Source organism: Octopus bimaculoides, chromosome 2 (assembly GCF_001194135.2).
Source record: "Octopus bimaculoides isolate UCB-OBI-ISO-001 chromosome 2, ASM119413v2, whole genome shotgun sequence".
NCBI classification, from domain to species: Eukaryota; Metazoa; Mollusca; class Cephalopoda; order Octopoda; family Octopodidae; genus Octopus; species Octopus bimaculoides.
This window is the reverse complement of record NC_068982.1, coordinates 192,074,670-192,083,889: the sequence shown is the minus strand read 5'-3', so window position 1 is coordinate 192,083,889 and position 9,220 is coordinate 192,074,670.

Below are 9,220 nucleotides of genomic sequence, written 5' to 3'. Positions count from 1 at the left end.
ATGTGTCACCCGCACATGAGCCAGTCCAGGGACACCGGCAACGATCTCGCACGAAAAATCGTCATGTGTCTCCCGCACAAGAGCCAGTCGAGGGGCACTGGCATCGATCCCGCTCGAAAAATTTCATTTGTCTCCCGCAAAAGAGCCAGTCCAGTGGCACTGGCATCGATCCCGCTCGAAAGACTTCATTTGTCTCCCGCACATGAGCCAGTCCAGGGGCACTGGCAACGATGTCACTCGAAGCTGTCTTACCAGAAATATAGCATCAGTGGTGCCTTTCCCAGGCACAAACCCAAACTGCATCTCATCTAAGCTGACTCGCTCCCTAAGCAGTTGAGCTATTACCCTCTCCGTGACTTTCATTACCTGATCTAAAAGTTTGATACCTCTGTAATTATTTGTATCTAAAGCATCACCTTTATCTTTGTAGCAGTTGATTATGGTGCTGCTACACTAGTCATTGGGTATGACTCCTTCGTGTATCACCTGGTTCGTAATATGGGTGACTAGGCTATAGCCGACACTGCCATATATTTTGAGCATCTCTGCAGTGATTCCTGATGGGCCGGGGGCTTTCCCTGTCTTCATTCTCTTAATTGCTTTATCTACCATGGTACTGTCAACTCGGATAGCTGGTCCATCTGTTGGATCAACATACGGCAGACTCTCTTTCTCCCATTCATTCTCTTTATTAAGCAATCTATCGTAGTGGCTTCTCCAGACCTCTTTCTTTGCAGCCTCATTTAGAGCAAGCGTACCATCATCCATGCGAACACATTTCTCTCCTACTACATCACTATTCTCTCTCCTACACTGTCTGCTTATTGACTCTGCTACATGACTTAGCTGTAAGTGCACTGCTTGTTATAGCAGAAACGACTGTAACCTAATGGAGAGGATTAATATAATGCTCTGTACTCTTCTGAAACTTTACTCTATAGGAGTGTTTCGCAAATGGTGTGCCGCAAACATAGGGAAACTAATATATAAAATACCCAATACCAATTTGATTCAGCTTTTCAGAATTTGTTTGTTAGCATAATGAGCATGCCAATGCATGTACCTACAGGCTATCGTTTCCCACTTAATGTTTGGAGGCGAAATTTTAAAAAAATAGAGAAAAGGCGCAAGTAATCTTCATTATATAACGCTCATTTTCATTGTATTTTATTCAGTGTAAAAGAATTAACATATTGCGAGCGCTATTCTCTTGTCCGAAGTAAATTGAAAATCGATTAAAAATGTTCAAAGCCGTAAATGTTTTAGTGAGCGAATATTACGCATTACTGAACGTGAACTAATAATTATGAAATCACATTAAACTCATTCCACACCTGCCCCTTGTTCATCAGTCTCGCGGGCTTAGCCTTAGGATTTGGGTCCTCTAATTAAGTGCAACTTGCCATTTCTAATTTTATCGTCCTTAGTGCTGGTGATATTAATTACATGTTTAGTTATCGTAACTATTATAAATCAGCTTAGTTTTATTCATAAATCGTAATTAAATAGCCCATAAACTGGATAAGGTTTTAATTAAGAAAAGAAAAGTTGCAGAAGATGACGTTTCCAATGAACAGAATTTAACAGCTACGAAGGAAGCCATTTTAACAACTATTGAACGACCTGCATCAGTGATTGAGAAGGGCACAGGAAAAACTTTTAAGCCTCGTTTATACAAAAAAGATTATATAAAACTGGGCTTTATATTTTCTGGAAATGAAAACAACCCTAGTCCCGTGTGTTTAGTTTGTGAGAATATACTTGCAAACCAAAGTATGGTACCCAACTAATTAAAGCGTCATTTCAGCATTAGGCACGGAAATTTGTGAACAAATCTGGTAGAATGCTTCATTGAACTTTCAAAATCTTTGAAAAATCAGGTTTCAACGTTTACAAAGAGAATGAAGACATCAGACACAGCTCGAGGCAAGTTACTTGGTTTAACAAATAATTGCCTAAAATAAGAAACGACATAGCATTGCTTTTAAGGAATCTTTCTGTACTATTGTTCGAACAATGTTTGGACGCGAATTTGAGATTAATAAAAGTTAATAAAATTGGAAAACGAATCCAAGATATGTCTGATGACATTAAGCTGCCAATGAAGGATATTTTTCAAGATAACATGATGTCTGCATTGTAGGAGACCTATTAACAGATGTTAGTGGGTTAACACTATTCATGCTTTTTATACGTTTCATTTATAATGACAGAATTATTGATTGATTCTCGCGTTGTCTAGAACTTCCATAGAGAACCAGAGGTGAAGACAATTTTCAAGCTTTAAATTCTTTCATGAAGGAAAATAATTTGTAATGGATAACTGTGTCAGAATATGCACAGATGGCGCACCTTCAATGGTAAGCTATTGGCAAAAAAAGAGAATACAAATATTGTTATTACTCGTTTTTTGCATTGCCAAGCACTAATTGCGCAAACTGTTGGAGATGATTTACGAAGAGTTATAAACGAAGTTGATCAAATAATCAATTACATCAAGCGTAGTCCTCTTAAACCAATACTATGTGCTCATATCTGTGAAGAAATGGGAGCAAATTTCAAGAAACTTCTAATACACACTGAGGTTTGTTGGCTTTCAAAAGGTTGTGTGCTCTGTCGTGTATACGAGCTGAGAGAAATGATGCTTAAACTCAACAGAATTTTAATTCCACGATCTGTTTCAAGACGAACTTTGGAACACCAAATATCTTTCGGACAACTATCTAAACATCGACTTATAAAATTTGTCCTATGCGAGACAAGATAACAATTTGGAAACAAAATAAAATACGGAAATTTTGAAATGTTTTCCAAAACTTGCGAGTGCGAGCTAAAATGTGAATTCAGTTCGTTTATTGCTGACCATTTAACATTGCTTAGAGAAAAACTCGATTATCATTTTCCAAATATTGAAATCCAAAACTACGATTGGATCAGAAATCCATTTCTTGCAACTACAACCGTTGATTTTTCACTTACCGAAGAACAACTAGCTGAAATCAAGAATGATCGGCGTCTGTTATTAGTTTACGAAGAGGGGAACTTACAGATCTTTTGGATTCGTGTTTCGGAGAAGTATCTGAACGAAACTAAATAAATGCTTTACAAATTCTTTTGCAGTTTTCTACTACATACATTTGCGAAGCACCTTTTCAGTAATGTTTAACTTAAAGGCATCGAAATATGGAAACTTGAAAATGCTTGTTTTTTATTAATCGTTGCACATATTTACAGATTATTATCGATAAATGATAACTTATTTTTCTAGAAAATGAATTTAAATTTGTTCACAAATTATATATTTATAAAATATAAATGAAAGGTTTTCTCAACATGTTCCGCTATTAAATTTAATTTATGCATCGGCATCTAATAGCCATGGTAGATCATGTTAAAATAACTAATGTTAAGTGTGTATAAAACTGGTGTGTCGCTAAATTATGTATGTTTAAAAAGTGTGTCACTAACAGGGAGAGTCTGGAAAACAGAACTCTAAAGCATATGTATATTGAGTTCAAAGAACTGCTCATTAGTATCGCTATGCCTAATCGAAACCATAAAATATATCTATAGGGAAATTTAAATATTATAATTTTAGTTCTTATACATATGTGTATAAAGAAGTGCCTTTAAATATATCAATGTTACAACACGTGTCCTTTGCTGACTATAATCTCTGCTGTATAGATTAGTTGGGGTTGATATATTTTATTTCTTAATAGTAGTTCTGAATTCGAGGTGGTGAGTTGGCAGAATCGTTAGCACGCCGGGCAAAAAACTTAGCGGCATTTTGTTTGTCGTTACCTTCTGGGTTGAAAAGGCAACCCACGTAAATTTTGTTTTTCATCTTTTCGGGGTCGATAAAATAATTACTGGGAATCGATGTAATCGACTTTGCCTCTCTACCGAAACTGCTGACCTGGTTCCAAAATTTGAGACCAATATTGGTTTCAAATTTTGGTAGAGAAGCAACAGGCTTCAGGGAGGGGCTAGTCGATTAAATCGGTCCCGGTGCTCAACTGCTCCTGATTCTATCCGTCGTGAAAAGATGTAAGGCAAAGTCGACTCCAGTGGAATTGGAAGTCAGAACGTAAAGGCAGACAACATTCCTCTACCCCACCCGCAGCCTAACCCACACTCCACCCATGCCTTCCCCACCTCCCAACACCCTCATATCACACCACACCAATACCCTCGCATCACACCACGCACACACTACAACTGACCAACTACTTTCTCCCTTTCTCCCTTCCCCATTTTCACACTACATACGTCAAGATCACCAGCATTCTACCTCCCACACACAGCCCCTCGTTCCCGATCACCGTTTGTTATCTCCCCCTTTCTTAGCTCTCCTGAAAAAAAGAATTTCTAACTCCCGGTCAGCCATTCTTATGATCGGCCATTATTATGATTGACCGTTGACTGAACACTAGTCAATTTTTTTTCTCCGTGTTTTTCTCCTTGTCTCCGTATTCTTTCTGTTGAAGAGCGTAGCTCGAAACGTCAAAGACTTTCCGTATTCCCGAGCGTCATACTAATATATCCTTTTGTTATTTACACCACCTGTCCTCGTCTGTTGTTATTTGTATATTCTCCCATATATATATATATATATATATACATACATACATACATACATATGTAGATACATGGATATATATGCATGTAATAATATATATATATAATATATATGCATATATATATATATATGCATGTATGTATATATGTATGTATATGTGTACGCACTTAAATGCACACATATTTACGCACGCCCACATACCTGCTGAAGCAATTAATTCACAAAGCAATTCTTAATTGATCTAGTCATGAAGTTTATTCACTAATTAGAAACCTGTGAAAGCAATGGCATCTATATTATATGCATTGAATGCGCTTTCCTAGGCGTTTGAATCTAACATGTATTCATACATGCACCCTCGTACACAAGCGTAAACGGAACCGGCCATTCTGCTATACTTACATAGTATTATAAATATGCTACGTAGGGCACACAGACACACACACACACACATACACACACACACACACGATGTATTATGGTATAGAATACTTGGACTACTGGAAGTTTAGTATCAAATGTCTCATTTTAATTTTTCCCTCCCTACATACACTCATATGTAACGACATACACACATATACATACACAAGCACACACACATGCATATATATATATATATATATATATGTGCGTGTGTGTGTGTGCGTGTGTGTGTGTGTGTGTGCGCGCATGTAGTGTGAATAACACGAATATACATACATATATATATATATATATATATATATATATATATATATATATATATATATATATATATATATACACACACATATACATATATGTTTGTGCATATATCTAGCTGTATGTATACACGCACACACACATGCATATACTCGCCCTGACGTACACACATACAGGCACACACGCGCGCATGCACGCGCTAAATTTTCATTATTAATTTATTTTCGTGGAAACAATAGCAAAATGTCGAAAATAGAATTTAAAGTCACTTATGAACTAAAACTGTGTCACTAGAATTTTGAATAACAATTGGATAAACATAACTTGCTAATTATTTTACGAATTTCTAACGAATTGTGTTCTCACCTATATTTTAATTCAACCAAACGGTGGAGCAATATTATGCTGACCTCAGTGGAATAGTATTGATAAAATGCCTAATTTCCGTGCGGGGATGGTTCACGTTTAATTATATAAGAACATCATTAAAGAAAAAGATGTAACAACAAAAAAGAAACTGACGTATGTTGTCACTCATGCTGTTTACACGTATATAATGATGATGATAATTATAAATGTATTTAACATACGTAATTACCTTGGCTGGGTTCCAATAAATTTTTTCGTTGATATGTTCCAATAAATTATTTCATCGATGTTGGAAGAATGGAAAGTTATTTCATACACCTCGACAAGATGAAAGTAGGCCTCGCCGGAATTTGATTCCAGTACACAGCGAAAATGCTGCAATGGCTGTGTGAGACCGCTCCTGCTTGAACCGACGCCATACATACTTCCAAACTACATGATTCCGGGCTCAGTTCCACTGCGGGTCACCTTGAGTAAGTGTCTTCAACTGTAGCATCAGACCGACTAAAGACTTGTGAGTGGATTTGGTAGATGCAAACTGAAAGGAACCCGTCGTATGCCCACCTTTGTCCGGCCATCACCATGATTGACAGCTAGCTACTATAGCTTTCAGTTTTTATTCTCTCTGTTTATTCTCTCGTGTTCCTTTCTGCTGAAGAGCGTAGGCTCGAAACGTAAAGACCTTTTTCATATTACTGAGCGTTAAACAAATACACCTGTTTGTTGTTTGCACAGCTTTCTTCCTCTTTTGTTTTTTGTAAATTCCAACTATATATATATATATTTGTGTCTATGTCTGCGATTTTCACCCCGCAATCATTTGACAACCGATGTTGGTGTGTTTAAGACCCCCATAACTTAGCGGTTCAGCAAAACTGACCGATAGAATAAGTACTACGCTTACAAACAATAAGTCCTGGGAAAGATTTGTTCAGCTAAAGGCGCTGCTTCAGCATGGCCGCAGTCAAATGACTGAAACAAATAAATCACTAAATGACGTGTGTATGTATATGTGTGTGTCTCTCTCTCTCTTTCTATATATTTATATATAAACACACACACATATATATATATATATATATATATATAAATACATATAAATTCATATAATATATATATATATATATATATATATATATATATATATATATATATATATATATATATATATACATATATGCGCGTGTATAGGTGCCTTCAAAAGTAGGTATACCGTTGCTTAATATGATTGGAATGTTCTTTTCTCTCTTGTTTCATTTTAGGATAAGAATTCTATTCATATCTAATTGTGTACTTACTCAGCCCACACACATAATAGATAATTAATTTAGAGCGATATTCTCTCTATATAATAATAGGTACTTGTTTGATGTCTGCTGTCCCGAGGTGGGGAGAGAGAGAAAGAGAAAGCGAATAAAAGAGAAATTTTGAGAGTAAGATTTACAGGATGAAGGTATACACTAGGCTTGGCGGCAGGCACTCAGAATGATAGAGGAAGATCATAAAGACATGGAAAGAGAAGGAGGGGAGAAGAAAGAAGAGGAGCAGAAGGAGGGGAAGAAATAGGAATAAAAGATGCCGTTGTTTTGGAGAGAGTTACACAAATGAGAAATTTGAGGGTAATTAATATTTTCTTTTGAAAAGCAGTATTCTTTTCATCAGTTGCATTAGCACCAAAAAGTATCATAAAAGTTAAATTATAATTATCATATTAATTGATATATTAATTGATATATTTCTCATGGTGGCTAAAGTTTACTTTCAAAGATTCTCTTCATAATCATACGGGTAACACTATACTTTACGATGATACTCGAATAATTAAAAGCAATTCCTGTTTTGTCCAATTCGTGCAAAGCCAGTGTCCTTGCAATGCCAGCGTTATTCAAATATGGCGGAAATTTCAAAAACAGAGACAATCTAAATTTGCAATGCAAATAATAATTAAGTGTGCCTAAATTTTCGATATTAACATTAATAACAGAATTTAAATATTAATTTACGGAAATGAGTTGCTCCTGTACTTATTAGAATAAATATTTTACAGCTATCTCGGAAAATATTTTTATTTGTTCATAATGATTAGTCAAGGGGCAAAAAAAAAAATGCTGAATGTATTTAAGAGCGATAAAGTATAGAATGATGCATGCATATCAGAAATTGGAAGAGGTACTCTAAAATACAATTAAGCCACATACTGAAATACAATATGATATATGTCTGTATGTGTATGTAAGAACAAGCGAACAACATTTCCTTAATATAACATATACGAGGGAGTACTGAATAATTCCTAGCTTAAAGGATATCGCCACAGGCTTGGCCGAAGGCCCACTTTCTGAGTCTTTTTACGGAGCTTAGACAAAGTGTAGGACCTCTTCAATAGGTGTGTAAATCTGAGATGGGAATATATTGAATACAATCACCGAAGAATATAAAGCAGGAAAGGCGAGGACAGTAATGATGCTAAGGTATTCAAAAGATCAGAGCATCCGAGAAAACCCTCCAAAGGTACGAACAGGGAGGAAATGGAATGCGGAAGAAGCAGTAAACAGGGCGATCGGAATACTAAGACATGCCGATATAGTTGGAGCAACGCAAGAAGCAAGAGCCGGCCTAGGGACGCGCAATTTCAGGCCATTTTGCAAGAGCAGTGTAAAAGAGATGAAAGAGGCAGTAGTACACGAAGTGAGAAAGGAGGAAGAAGAAAGGCGAATGTACATTTGGTGCAATATAGTCAACAGGGGCAGTGCCTGAGATGGGAGGAATACGTGATCAGTCGCAGAATCTCATGGAAGGAACTTTGGGCTTGGGAATAAGCAAGAACAGCCTTCCTGATCAAGTCTACCTTCGACGTTCTACCCTCACCAGCGAACTTAGTCCGATGGAACATAAAAACAACCGATGAATGTGGATGCGGAGAGAAGGCGACCGTGAGACACGTTCTGTCAAGCTGCAGACTAGCACTAGAAAGGTATACATGGCGCCATAATCAAGTCCTCGGCATCATTAGCGCAGCACTCAAGGAGAAGATTGAGGGATACAATAGGGGAGAGTACCCCAAAGTGGAAAAACACAGGAAAATATACTTCCAGAAGGAGGGAAAAGGACATAAGGCCAGGCCGCCAAATAAAATATACGAGATAGACGAAAGATGGAAGGGATACTGGGAGCTGGCCACGGATTTGGGAAGTCTAGCAATTTTTCCACTTATAAAAACAACAAAAAGACCAGACTTAGTCATATGGAACACAGAACGGAGAATAGGAATCTTGCTAGAACTGACAGTACCATGGGAAGAAAACATCGACAATGCAGAGAAACGAAAGGAGAAGAGATACGAGAAACTAATCGAAGAGTGCAGAGAACAGGGATGGACTGTCGAGTACTACCATCTGGCAGTGGGGGCTAGAGGCTTCATTGAAAGGAAACTGACAGCGCTATTCAAGAGAAGATTTGCGTTTTCAAGTTTGGAACTGAGAAAACTGATAAGGAGGATACAGGAGGCGGTCGAAAAAGCCAGCTTCTATATATGGCTGAAGCGGGAAGACCAAATGTGGCTTGAAAGTCATAACATGCCTAGGTGAG